Here is a 15,771-nt window from a genome sequence, read left to right as displayed (position 1 = left end):
AAGCGGAACAAGAAGACCAAATAGTGAGGAATGAAAAGGAGGGACAAGATAAGTTTTAGCTTGATGCAGCAACTCAGTGACGTTGTAGAGCTGATGTTAGAAAGCCATACACCATTTATGGTTATTTTGACATTTTAAATTTTGGTTAGCATTTTTTTACTATATTTCTTTCTTTTGTTTCTTGCTTTCCAAGGATCTGCACCAAAGCTTGAGTTGAAGATTTGAGTAGTTGCATTTCTAAATGTTGAACACACTGGTATGATTAGTAGATTTTTCTTAGTGCTTTCCAGTCCAATGAAATTTTGGGATAACACTTGCTTTGCATAACCATTACTTTCTTATATATTAGAGAAAAACTAGATATAAAAGTAGGAATTCTATCCTATATGTGTCACGCTTAAGTTTATATAATTAGAATGTGATAAATATTATATTTATAATACTGAATAAAACTTCTAATGTAAAACATAAAAATTCTCCAAAACATCATTAATAAATAATATTTAAAAACATCTCTACATAATGAATGATATAAACTCCAACATCCAAAAATGCCCTTCAAACTAGCTAATATAAAAAGAATAACATCTCTCTCTCAAAGTGATGTAGCACAGAAAACGGAGTGTATAATAGCCACTGAGATATATAAATATATGCAAAATTAATTTTAGAAATAATATATATTTAGAATTATAAAAATAAATAAATAAATCACTTATTTTATTCTCTTTTATTTGTATATGTATAAATATATATTTATAATTCTTTGAATTTTATAATTTTACATAAATCGTTCCTTCTTAAGAAAATATTGATGATAAATAAACGAATGGTTTATTGCTAATTTCTATACTTGTTTTCATATATATGTATATATATATATTTCCTCTATAGATTTGAATGTGTTGTTAAAAAAAAAAAAAAAAAGAAAAAAAAAGAAAAAAAAAAGAGAGATTTGAATGTGCTGTATTAACATTCCATTTTGAAATTTTGATATCCATATTATTTTTAAGAATTATGTGGATTGTTTTATGGAAATTTGATTTTCTAAATATGGATTGTGCGCAACAACTCGATTTTAGCCTAAATCTAGTTGTTTATATTTTAATTATTTGATTTGAAAAAAAAAAATTGTGTTTCTTGTTACGCATGTCATATGATACATTTTTGAATTGAAGCAGGAAATTATAATTTGTAGTAGAGTTGAATATTTATGGTTTTTGAAACACCCTTCAAATGTGACTCCTGTTAGAAGTTGATCAAATCTATTTACAGCTGAAATTTTGTATTGCTGAGTATCTTGCCACTTGGTATACGAAATTGGTTGTTGACAATGGCTCCTCGTTTGTACAAGTCTTTTTTTTTTTTTTTTTCTTCCTTAAAATATTCACCACTAAATTATCCACGTGAAATCCACAGCATGTTTGAAAGGGAAAAAAAAAAAAAAGTCCAATTGGGATGAGGAGCAAAATATTCAAGGAATCAATATCAATCATGCGAGGACATGTCAAAATCAGAACCATTCAATAAATATGAAGAGGAAAAGGTGCGTGGTGGATGATAGAGTAGAGCAGCTTTGAATACCAACTCTCTTTTGTCCGAAAAATTTTAACGATTTAATTTTTTTATTTTGAAATTTGCCTTTTTTTCCCTAAAAATTTCAAATATTGTTGTTTTTTAAAATATTAACGACTTTTTCAAACATTATTATTATTATAAAAGGTTGAACAAAAGAAGAGGAAAAACAATAATTTTTGTTGACGTAGAAAATTATAATATCAAAACAAAATGTAAATATACAATATATATATATATATATATATTTCTGTAACAAAAATAAATTATTTATAAAATTAATTTTCAAATTAAAATTATTAGGTCCACATGTTTATGATCATTATAAATGTGAATAATTATTCATTAAGAAGAAAATGCCTAGCCTAAACTTTTTTTATTTTTTATTTTTTATTTTTGGGAATTTCCTACTATTCTTATTATGACATGTCTATAAAATAGCACATGAAGTAAATGCTACGGATTGATTTTTGTAACCCCAAATTTTCAAATAAAAGATTAATTATCTCTTTATTTTTGGCAATAGTCTAACTACCTAGTGAGAGATTTTAATTTATTTTTAATTTGTCGAATGTATGGTTTATTGTCAATTTCTATAATTGTTTTCACATATATATATATATATATATATATATATATATATATATATATATATTTTTTTTTTTTCACTATGGACCTTTTTTTTTTTTTTGGTCAATATTTCCTGATTTGAGTGTTTTATTAACATTCCATTTTGAAATTTTGATATTCATATTATTTTTTAAAATTATGGTGATAGTGGGAGGCAATTTAGTTTTTCTATAATAGTTGTATTTTTATATGACTTTATATTTTGGTCAAACTAATCTTACCCTCTATTATTTCCAATATAATGTTATTTGATGGTTTGGATAATTTTTAAAACCTACATATTAACATTTGTGAATTACAATTTTTATAATTTTTATTTGTTTTTAGTCAATAACAGTTTCCAATTAAAAATCTATATATATATATATATATAATGTTTTATTAAGTTGTTAAAAATAAATGTTTTTTCATTTTTTTCTAATTACAAAAATACTTTCTTTGTTTTTAATGTTTCATTTATGTTAAAAAGTTTAATAATAATAATAATAATAATAATAATAATAATAATAATAAAATAGATAAGTTGTGCCATTTTTTTTTATATAGTAATTATTCTTTTTGTTTAAATTAAAATAAAAAAAATTGTGCCAAAACAATTAAAGAAAATTATGATAACACCTGTTTTTATGTTATCAATTTATTGTTGATCATGTTCTATAAAATTATATATTATATTTAAAACTAATTAATCCTTATTATTAGTTATTATACGTATGTTTCATAATGAACTTTTTTGTGATTAAAAATAAAAAACACACATAATTTTAGCTTATCCAAATATATTTTATGTTTTCTATATTTAAAAAATATTTTTAACCACAATTGGCCAAACACTCATTGTTTTCATAAAATAATAGAAAATTATTTTTATCTATATTTTGAAAATAATATTTTGAAAAATAAAAATAGAAAGCGTGATCAAGTAGACCCATTATCTTCATCATTTAAAAAAAATTTTAAAAACACATATAATGTAACAAGGAAAAAAGAAAAAAAGAAAAAAAGAAAGAAAGTGAAGCCTAAAAAGAAATTGAAAATATTTCAATTATAAATCAAAACAAATCTATTAAAATAAAAGAAGACAAAATGCGAATAAATTTAATCATATAAGTTATGGAAAATTCATAATAAAGAATTTTTTTCACCATTAAATCTTTTTTTCTAACAATTCTAGTTTATATTTGAAAGCATTACTTTTCATTAATGTTAATTTTTATTTAGTGCAATTGCTATCTGTTTATTTTATTTTATTTTTTTTTGTTTAAGTTTTTTCCATTAACTTCTATGTAATGGATTTAAAATTTTCTGCTTTTCCAGAAATGATAGACTATTAGTGGTACTATAACATAAAAGTTAAACGTGTATCAATCATAACACTGTAAATCTATAATCTACACACTTGCATATACCATATTTTTTCTAAGTTTTTTCATTAACTTCTATGCAGTACATGTAAAACTTTCTGCTTTTCTAGAGAGGATAGATTGTTAGTACTACTATAACATAAAAGTTAAACATGTATCAATCACAACACTGTAAATTTATGACCTACACACTTGCATATACCATATTTTTCCTAAGTTTTTTCCATTAACTTCTATGCAGTGCGTTTAAAATTTCTGCTTTTCTAGAAAGGTTAGACTGTTAGGGCTACTATAACAGAAAAGTTAAACATGTATCAATCACAATACTACAAATCGATGTATTTTTATTATTTGTAAAGACTTTTTTATACAAAAAATTCTAATTGTTATTAATTATCTTATTAAACAATTGGGCTACCTCAGTTCACTTGTTATTGCGCACATTTTGTTATCAATGGACCATTTGAGGACATTATAATGAAGAGGGTGAACACTTATCGCTGTATTATTTATAATGATTTTTTTATAAGAAATAATCTAATTGTTATTAATTATCTTATTGAACAGATGGGTTATCCCAGTTCATTAGCTATCAAGAAAGGCAATTTTGAGACTGATTTTGTTGACATTCACATTGGTATGGTAGGAGATGCTATTGATTGGTTCTTGCCTTCAATAGTGAGGGAAAGATTGGAGGTAGTGAGGGAAAGAAAACAGGAAGTAATGAGGCGAAGGAAGGAAAGAGGAACAGGAAGAACAAGTAGGGAGGAATGAAAAGGAGGGACACATGATAAGTTTTAACTTGATGAAGCAACTCAATGATGTTGTAGAGTGGACGTTAGAAAGCCATACACCATTTGTGGTTATTTTGACATTTTAAATTTTGATTAGCATTTTTATTATATTTCTTTCGTTTGTTTCTTGCTTTCCAAGTGCCTGCACCAAAGCTTGAGTTGAAGATTAAGCTATTGCATTTCTAAATGTTGAACACACTAGTATGATTAGTAGATTTTTTTTTAGTGCTTCCCACTACAAAAAAAATTTTGTGATAACACTTTGCAGAACCATTAGTTTTTTATATATTAGAGAAAAACTACATATAAAAGTAGGAATTATATCCTAAATGTGTCACACCCAACTCTATATATCTATAATGTGATAAATATCATATTTATAACACCGAATAGAACTTATAATGTAGAACATAAAAATTCTCCAAAACATCATCAATAAATAATATTTGAAAACATCTCTACAAAATGAATAATATAAACTCCAACACCCAACAATGTCTTTCAAATGAAAACTAATATAAAAGGAATAACATATGAAATATTGATAACTTATGTCAAATCTAACTACCTTAAAACTAACAATAACTAATGAGTATAAAACTCAGTAAGCTACTGGATTTTTGATAAATACAAAAATAAAAAAGTTAAATAAATACAAATATTTAAAATGATAATAAATAAATATCCAAGAATAATCTTAAACAACATAAACAAAATTTTCATATAAAATGAATGAGATCTAAAAAAAATAAAAATTCTAATTATTAATTACTTAGTGAGACTTCACATAATATAATTTTACTCGTTGGTAATTCATATCAACTCGCATGTGAGGCATATAATAAATGAGAAAATATAAATTTTAACAAAAACAAACACTCATATCAGAAAATATGAGTTATATGATTATTAGTAGATCCTCCTATATGAAACAATATATCTAAACCCAAAGGTAAAGAAAATATGAGTCATATGATTTTGACTGACAATCTCTTAAGCTTTATTTTTAAATACTAATGATGATCAATTAGTTTTTTGGTATTGCCTGTTTCTTTCTCTATTTTATTTTTGAATACTAATGATGATCAATTAGTTTTTGGGTACAGCCTGTTTTCTATCTCTGTGTGCCATGCAATCCAATTACCTTTTCAATTCTTATTTGCTAGGTGATGCGGGGTAGTTTATAGGAGATTTGTTGGCCAACTTGGCAGTCATATTCTTGTAAAGTAAATAAAGGGAAAACTATAATAACTTAAGAAGTGAGTCAAGCCCTAACTTCTTGGCATGTTGTTGTACCATTTAAGGGGAATGCATCTAGGGTTGGGAGAATTACAACGATTGGGAGTGGTTCATTTATTATTAAATATGAGCTTTATTTGGTAATGTGAGCAATGGAGATTGAGGTGTGCATATTGATGCATGCCTGGCCTTTGTTGGTGACGTTGGGGTAGTTTGCCGGAGATTTCTAGGCCAACTTGGCAGTCATATTGTTGTAAAGTAAATAAACGGAAAATCATAATAACTTAGGAAGTGAGTCAAGCATCTATTTTCTTGGTGTGTAGTTGTACCCCCTTAAGGGGAATGCATTTGAAGTTGGGAGAATTATAGCCATTGGGAATGGTTCATTTATTATTAAATACGAGCTTTATTTGGTAATGTGAGCAAGGGAGATTGAGCGGTGCATATTGATATATGCCTAGCCTTTGTTGGTGATGTTAGGGTATAACTAAACCTTATTTCAGGTTTCTGATGAATGTTTGGGGCTTTTGTATAATGTTTGCAGGGAAGCTGGCGATTGATCCCCTCATTTGGCAATAGAGGTGGCTGAACCGGCTGCATTTTACTTATGTGCCAATATGCATAGGGGTGTTATTGATCATGAGGCTATTGTGGCTCTTTTTATTTACTTTCAGAACATTGTGGACATCCATGTGTCCAATCAGAAAGTCGTTAAACTACTAGATTTATTGGTCAATACCTTGTCAAAACAAGGTTACGTATATCGAGAGAGATGTACCTAACCTTGTTTTGACAAGGCATTAACCAATAAATCTAGTAGTTGAACGACCCTCTGATTAGACACATGGATGTCCACAATGTTCTAAAAGTAAGTAAGAAGTGCCACAATAATCTCATGATCAACAACACCCCTATGCATTAACCTCATGATCAACAACACCCTTATGCATCTATTGTAGCTTTTCTTACTTACTTTCAGAACATTGTGGACATCTATGTGTCGAATCTGAGGGTCATTTAACTACTGGATTTATTGGTCAATGCCTTGTCAAAACAAAGTTACGTACATCTCTCGATATTTTATATAAGAGAAATGTACTAGCTATCCCACTGCGGAGTCGTCCGAATTCTAATGTATCCTTATTACTTCTTGTTAATCTTAACTTTTATTGTTATTGGAATTGCTGGCTGTTTATTTAATTTTTTTTTCTATTAACTTCCATGTAGTAGACTGAAACTTTTCTTTTCTAGAAAGGATAGACATGATTGGATTTGCCTATCAAATGCTCTTCCATGTCTGCAGTTGTTATCATGCGCATATTGTGAACAATGGACCACTTAAGGAAAGGAAATTATGATGAAGAGGGTTAGAACTATCCTTTATATTTGTAAATATATTTTATAAGAAATAATATGATTGTTATTAATTATCTTATTGAACAGATGGATTACCTTAAATCACTTGTTGTCAAGAAAAGGTTTTTTGGATTCTGGGTTTGTTGACATTCTCATTGGTGTAGTCGGAGATGGCATCGATTGCTTCCTGCCTTCAGCAGTGAGGCAAAGGAAGGAGGCAGTGATGAGGAGAAGATTGGAGGAGACATATGCATAGATGCATAGATATAATAATTTAATAATTTTTTTATATGCATAGGCTTTACAATTGTATTACCACACCAAAAAAAAAAAAAAAAAATCCTTTATGACTTATAGTTCAATTATATACAATTTAACACCTCACTTTATTTTTTGTCCAAAAAAATAATGCCTCACCATATTTTTTATCTATTAAACACCTGGATATTGGTCTCTAGCACTTTTAGGTATGATCGGATAAAAAAGGTTTAATATTGATGTGAATATTTGCTAATGCAGTCACCTAAGATTATCAGGGAAAAAAAATAAAAAATCATTAGCTCTATTCGTTCATGAATTATATCCATAAACGCATTTGGCTTCTTGAATTATTTTTTTAGTGTGCATTTTAGTCCCTATACTTCATTTTTTTATACATTTTGGTTTTTAAATTATTTTTTGTTTAGTTTTTAACCATTTTTAAAAATGCAATATATTTAACGTAACCTGTAAAGGTCTTTTGAAGTATATAATTTACTTGATGCAACATATAAAAATCTTTTAGGATGTATAATTTTGTAATTTTATTATTTTCTTTTCATAGCGTAAGGCATGTCTCAAACTACTAAAAATTATATTAAAAATAATTTAAGATTCAAAATGTATTAAAAACTGAAGTTTAGAAATTAAATTGCCAAAAATAATAATAATAATAATAAAGAATCAACGTGTAATTGTAGGTATAATTCAGAAGTAATAGAGCCAACAATAACAGCCACAAAAAATGATTGTGTATATTTTCGTGTTGTTTTCATGGATGAGTTTATGACCAAATCTAAATCTCAAAAACGATTAGATTCTCTTTTTGTATATTCATTGAATTTGATCAATTTAAGAATGTGCACAATGATAATTAGAATAATTTTATTGGTTTTTTTCTTTATTTCTTTCTTTCTCCCCTTTTTTTTTTTTTGATGAAAACAATAGCATAAGTAGGTTAAAAAATAATTTACAATTTCAAAAGATTAATATTTCCCTAAGTACAAATGTATGTTGGCGAAAAAAGTTCAAATGTGTTAACCATAATTTATTTTTCAAGAAGACTAAAATATTACAGTTTTTCCCTCTGAAGTCCAAATACCTAATTTTAGTTGAATTGGACAAAAATGAAAACATGAATTTCTTTTTTTGGGCAAGAATAATATATAAAAAAAATTAATACTACAAAAATATAATAATTTAATAATTAACAATATGGAAATTCTATGGTGAGGACGGTCCGCATGAGGAACGCAGTATTAGTGACGGTTTTTAATAATATTAACGACGGTTTTTTAGAAAATCGTCACCAATACTATGAAAAACTGTCACCAATACTGTAGTCCGCATAAGGACCGTCCGCACCATAGACGGACTGATTAACAATATATATATATACACTGTTTTGATTAAAGTTAAAATGCAATTCGAATAAGTCTTTTTCCATTTCAGTTTTATTTTTTACATTGTATTTGAATTTAATAAAATTAAAGTATTCTGATTAAATAATAATTATTATTTTATGTATATATCAGCTATAAATCGGTTATTAGATATAAATCTGCGAAAATTAAGTAAAATAGAAGGAATATTTGTGTCATTTTACATAGAGCGTTCTGTTATAAATTAATAAAGAAGACATTTTACTTTCGTTTTGTTCCATTCACAAATCACCTTTCGGTGGAGGGTTCTGCAAATTAGACGAGCGTCCAGGCAAAGATAAGCTTCCATGATGACGATGATTCTTCTATTTAAAAAAAAAAAAAAAAAAAAAAAATTAAAAATATTTATCTATCTGTAGGATTTTCTGTTTCGAATGATTTATCTGTATACAATATGTAGATATTTTAATTTTAAGGATTTACTTTTTGAATTTTCGATTTTCCTTTGTTATCTGATTTATTCGCGATATGAGCTTTTAAATTTGATGTTTTCTTTTGAAGCGTTTCCGTTAATTTTGTATTATTCGGTTGGATCTGGTTGGCTATTCGTGTTTTTTTCGTTTTTGTTTGTTAGAATTAGGGCTATATATGCTGCTGTGGTTGAATATTTGTTTGGTTTCGTGTATGGTTGAAGCAAACTTAAGAAGAAGAAGAAGAAGAAGAAGAAGAAGAAGGCTTTGGATGAGAGGGAAAAAATGGTGCAGGAACTGATGGAGATACTTAGGAGACGTAGAAGAAGCTTAAGAGATAGTAGTGGATCAATATTAACTCCTCCTGATGTATGTGAGTTGGTAGGATTACGCTCCTGCTACTCCTACTGAATAATGTCTCTGATTATCAGTCAGTCTCTATATTCCTTTCCCATTTTATTAATAAAAAAAGAAAAAAAAAATCCCTTTCTCTATATATATCCCTTTCCCTTTTTTACACGAACCAGTAGAATCGAACTGAAAGACGGAAAGCACCAACCATAAGAAACCAAGGGTAAAGGAACATAGCAGCGATTTCAAACATCAGTACGTAAATTATCAATTTCTTTGTAAATTCCTTGTCTTCTTGTTGTAATTGATTCTTGTGGTTGCATTCGTGGAGTTTTTTTTTTTTTTTTTTTTTTTTTTTTAGTCTGATGTTGTTTGGGGATTAAAGTTGATACTTATATATATTTCTATCTTTTTTTGGATTGTTGGAAAGGACTTTTCGCAGGCAAATTTTCATGTTTTGCATGTTAATATAGTTTGATTTTTGTTATTAATGCCATACCTACTGATTATGGACTTAGGTCCGTTAGGGAATCTATTCAATGATCAAACTTTGCTGATCCCCAAACACTGCCCATGCCTGAGGATCCTCTTCCAGTTGTAGGATCCAAACGACAAGTTGATGGGGTAATTAATTTTAGTGGTTGGTTAAGGAGGTTGTATAATTATGGTAATTTATTCTCACACTAACCGAGATTAAGCAGATCTTAATTGAGGCACTGGTGACGAAAGTAACACAGAAGCAGAGCAACCTGGTACTGTAGAAGGGTTTTGAGAGGAGGGGTTTTTGAGCATCCTTGTCAAGCTGCTGTTGGATTTTTGTAGAATAATGCCTCTCTTTCTGCTGTGACATTGTGGTTCATTTTTGTGAAGTTTTTCCTCTTTTTCTATAATTATCTTTGGGCCTCTTTAAAATGGGAGATTAAACCGAACTTGATATGACTGGTCAATCTAATTAGATTGCAAGCCCTTATTATGTCTTTAACATTCATCCATATAGACTGAACTCAGTTGCATTCAGTAAGAAAATCCATTGCAAGGGAAAGTAAATAGCATGTAGCATGCTGTTTTTATTTAGTTTATGTGTGGGAGATTCTTTATATCACATGGAACGTTAGATGATGAGCATTTATATATAAAGAAATTCTCTCAATCCAAATAGTTTCGAAGTTCACTGGGCATGTATTTGTACTTATTTTTTTTTTATGTTCAGGTTAAGCTTGCAGTGTCTAGTCAACTTCTCCCTCTAATTGCAAATGAAATATTTTGATCCACTTAAATGGCAAGGGGGATAGGTAGCAAGGGGGATAGGTATCTGAACATGAACATGAAGAATACAGAACATTTGTTTTTCTCTCTAATTGGAGTAGAGGTTGTTGAAGCTAACTAATTTAATTATGTAACTTATGGAATATTGATAATAAACAATTATTCTACCCAAATTAAATCTTTTTTCCTTTCTAATAGGGTACACATCGATCAAATATTGACACCAGGATAAATGTAAATTAATCAAATATTAACACCTGCTACTACGTATCTTAATATATTTATTAAGTATCTTTAGCATTGTTATAAAAATATTAGTTTTTTTTTCCTTTCTAATTTTTTTTTATAGAAAATAAAATCTAGCAATAAAAAAATAAAAATAAAAATAAAAAAGGAATGTAGCCAAATTATAATTTCTATCCTTTTGTCATATCCGCTTTCCCTCCAAAGTAGAAATACCAAATTTAGTTTAATTGAATAAAGAAAACATAAAAGATTATGATGAATTGGATATAATCCGTCAAAATTAAGAAAAAATGAAGGGATATTTACATAATTTTACCTACTACATCCTGTTATAAATAGGACACCCCTACTTCGATTATCAGTCAGTCTCTATATTCCTTTCCTAGTAAATCTCTATATTCCTTTAATTTTTTATTTATTTAAAAAAAGAAAAAATGAAAAAAAAAATCCCTTTCTCTTTTTGACAATCCAACGAACTGAAAGACGGAGAGCACCAACCATAAGAAACCAAGGGTAAAGTAACATAGCAGCGATTTTCAAACATGGGTACGTAAATTATCAATTTTTTTTCAAATTCCTTGTCTTCTTGTTGTAATTGGTTTTATGGTTGCATTCGTGGAGTGTTTTCTTCTTTTTATTTTTTTTTTATTTTTTATTTTTTAGTCTGATGTTGTTTGGTGATAAAATTGATATTTATATATATTTCTATCTTTTTGTGGATTGTTGGAAAGGATTTTTCGCAGGCAAATTTTCATGTTTTGCATGTTAATATAGTTTGATTTTTGTTACTAATGCCATACCTACTGATTATGGACTTGGATAGATGTAAATTCCTGCACTCCAACTTTATGGCTAAATTTGGTTGCTTTCTTAATTAAATTTGTGTTTCATGTTACAGGATATATGTTTCTTCTCTGAATTTTCTGCAACAATAACATTTAGCCTAAATCTGGTTGCTTTATTCTAATTATTTGATTTGAAAAAAAAAAATAAAAAATTGTGTTTCTTGTTACTCAAGGCATATGATATATGTTGTGGTTGGTTGGGTTTGCAGTGGCATTCAAGTCTAGGAAGGATCTCAAGAAAAAATTAGAATTGGAGAAGCACGTAAAGCTGGGCTTGCTCCTCCTGAGGTTGATGACGATGGAAAAGAGATTAACCCTCGTTTCCCCCAGTATTTGTCAATTGTACCTTTTTACATCAGAGCAAATTCTCAGACTGGCGGACCTGTAAGTTTATTTCTCCTTTAATTTACTATTTAATTGGATCCAAAATGAATTGTTACAATTTCTGAATGCTGAATCCAAATTTTGTTCATGTTTTTGTGTTTTAGAGATTAAAACATCAACGGAAGCAGAAATTAGAACCAAATACAAAATCATCTTGTGACAGAGGTGGAAAAGTTCACCAGGCAGATAAATACAGGAAGGGTGCTTGTGAAAAGTAAGTGGATACTCCCTCTCTCTGTCTCTTGTCTCTTTTCTAATCTATCTAGGTAGCAAACCCTGAAGTAATAAAGATCATCTACTTCAAGGATTCAAGCTAATTTGTCAGAAGTTTTTGGTGTTTTTTCCAAGCTTGTGCAAAAAAATTGCCTAGAGTTTTGCTTTTTTAAATGCTATTTACTATAAATATGCTAGGATTTTTAATTTAGTTAAAAGTGGTAATCAATTTCCTGGTAATGATTTTTTCTTCTAATCTCCCTCTCAGAATAGGTATTATTCACCCACATATCAGCCAAAATAAAGCTCACAATATCCTTTCCATTCGTTGTTAATTGCATGCATTGGAGACTAATTTTTCAACTTTTGATCACTTTCTACAGCTGTGGAGCAATGGGCATGATTTAAAATCATGCATTCAAAGACCGCGAAAAGTGGGAGCAAAGTTTACGAATAGCCATGTAGCACCGGACGACAAAATGAAGTCCTTTGAACATGTAGCACCGGACGACAAAATGAAGTCCTTTGAACACGATAGAAAACGAGACCCATGGGATGGATATGATCTTGCAAAGTACGTTCTTGTCCAAGAGAAGAATGTCCTCCAATATATTTTTGACGTTTTTTCCCTCAGGAATTTTCGGTTTCGTGAAGACAGAGCAAAATATCTTGAAAATCTTGATCTCGACTCTGCCTACTATGACCCCAAAACAAGGTCCATGCGTGAGAATCCTCTTCCTAATGCTGATCCAAATGAGAAGTTTTATGGGGTGAGTAATCTTCTATTATAGAACCATAAGAGGGGGTTGCATCTTATGGTTCATTATTTTAAGAGACTGTATAATTAATGTTGTTTATCTCATACTGGTTTTTTGATTTTTGATACAGGGTGATAACCAATATAGAAATAGCGGTCAAGCTTTGGAGTTCAAGCTGCTGAACAACAATTCTTACAAAGCTTTTAAGAAGGGAATAGAAATTCACTTGCAAGCACCTCCGTCCCAAGCTGAGTTCGTGTATAACGATCGTCAGGTCAAAAAGCGAAATTGATATCCCAAATGAAGGACAACATTTTGGAGAAATATGGTAATGCAGCAGCTGTTGAAAATGAGCTTCCAAGGTAGCTTTTACTAGGTCAAAGCGAAACAGAAGTTGAATATGATCCTGCCGGTGGGATCATCAAGGGGCGATTTTAGTTAATCTTCTTTCTTTTGGATGGTGTATGTATATATATCTATATGTATATATATATATATATATATATAGATATGTTCTTGTTTTTTTTGGTGTAATTATAATTGTAGTGAATCTGATACGTATTGTGGAATCATAATCAACAACGTTCGGTTTAAGCTAATATCTATGCAGTCTTCATTTATTTTGGAAGATCATGGATTTTTTTTTTCCCCCTTTTTTAAGTATTGGTTAAAAATTTAATTTGTTGAGTTCAGCAATATAGAAATTGAAGATTTTTTTTTTTTTTTTTTTGGGTTCCTAATAAATTTTTTTAGCATTGTAAATCAGAATGTAACTGATTTGGCAAATGCACTGTTGTTGCAAGACAAAAATGTAAATTTTAATCTTGTTTATGGATAATAATGTGAATATATAAAAAAAATATATATATATTTATATCTATTTTTTTTAAAATAAAAATTATTGACCATTGCCACTTAAAACCTGCAAAATTATTTATTTAAAAATTAAAATAAATTAAAAATATTTATAAGTACTAAGAAAATAGTTTTATAATAAATCCTAAAAAGCATATAATTAAATTAGTATTGAAAAATATACTGTTATTAAGATTTATTGTTTTTAAATATCAAGTTTGTTTTTTTTTTTAAAAAAAAAACTACATATATATTTAAGAAACATTACACATATACATTTCCAAAAATAACAAAAAAATGAAAAAAAAAATTATAATAAAAAAAGTTCTTGAATTTATTTATTTATATATATATATATATATTTCTAAATATTTATATATATTTTTGGTTTTAAGTGTTGGAGTGTGTTCAAGCCATTTTATGTCCACTTCCACGACTAAAATGTTCACCGAGCAATCTTAATGAACCATTCTCCTACATATGACCCCATAAGAATCTTTGGTTTAACATTAATAAATTATTTATAGAGCCTTTTATAAAAATGCTAGAAAAGAATGAAATTACTCTTAATCTATTATTAATGATGAAGTTGAGTTATATACAGCAAGATTGTTACAACAGATTATACGAGAACCAAAGGGTAATTATCCTACGTAACTACAGATAAATACAAGAGATAAATAGAGAGTAAATCTAAATAATACATATCAGTACGCGTGTTTATTACCTTTTACACTAACTCTTGTACAAATCATTATTAATTCTTACTTTTTTAATATTGGTTCAATTTTTTATTTAGAAGTTTTCATGAACAATAATTGTATATTTATTTTATAACGATTTAACATTTTTATTATTAGTACTCAATAACAGTTTTTGTTTTTTTTTTTTTTTTTTTGTAAAATATAGTTAAATATTTTAAAATATTTATATGGTGTTTTAATTAAAATTATTGTCAGATAAATATGTATTTCATATTTTCTTATTATTCGTTCAATTATTTCCCAATTCTTTATGAAGAGCTAATTATATAACTATTTGTAAACATTTAATTTTCAATATTTTACCTTTTACATTTAATTTTATATGTTTTTTTATTATTTATTCGATTTTCTTAAAAAAATTATTGTCAAATAATTATTTTTTCATCTTCTTTTTTATCATCGGTTCAATTGTTTTCTCTTCTCTTTTTTTAATAAAGAAATAGCTATAAACATTTATTCTCTTTTACTGTTTCGACCAAATATTTTTAAATGCTTTTTTTGGTATGAATAGTCAATATTTTTACAAAAAAGAAAATGTTTTTTTTTTTGGGAACACTCATAAGCTAAAAGAAAATTTAAAACAAAGGATAGAAAAGAGAATTTAGAGTCCAGAATGCAAATTATTTGAGATAATAAAAACTAGAATTCTAATTAAACTAACAAAGAAATATGAACCAAAAGAAGCAGGCAGAAAACGCCTAAGAAGAGGAGTTGGCTGAGAAGCCATTCTCCTGAGAATGAGATACAAAATCAGATGAAACACTCGGGAATGAATCCAGAGATAAAAAAAAGACTTGCAAACAGAGTTGTTCTTAAAACACCCAAGTGCAAACAAAATGAGCCAAAAATTAGAGTCCCTGGGGAACCAAATGAAACAGAGGGCACAACTCCAGAATTTTAAGTACAACTCCTTGGCCATCAAAACAAACAGCTTAGAAAATAGCAATAAAACTCAGCAAGCTCAGGATTTTATGATGATTTCAATTTGAAGTGAATGATGATTTCATCCCTGTTCAGGATT

The 15,771-nt window shown here is 28.1% G+C and overlaps 1 pseudogene; it reads left to right on the top strand.

The window, feature by feature from the left end:
* Nucleotides 1-11,972: 11,972 nt before the first annotated feature.
* LOC107429780 (pre-mRNA-splicing factor SLU7-B-like) lies at nucleotides 11,973-13,732 on the top strand (annotated as a pseudogene).
* Nucleotides 13,733-15,771: the final 2,039 nt, after the last annotated feature.

The sequence above is a fragment of the Ziziphus jujuba genome, chromosome 6 (assembly GCF_031755915.1).
Source record: "Ziziphus jujuba cultivar Dongzao chromosome 6, ASM3175591v1".
In the NCBI taxonomy this organism is placed as follows: Eukaryota; Viridiplantae; Streptophyta; class Magnoliopsida; order Rosales; family Rhamnaceae; genus Ziziphus; species Ziziphus jujuba.
The sequence above is the reverse complement of the archived record's forward strand: the minus strand, read 5'-3'. Positions and strand labels throughout refer to the sequence as shown.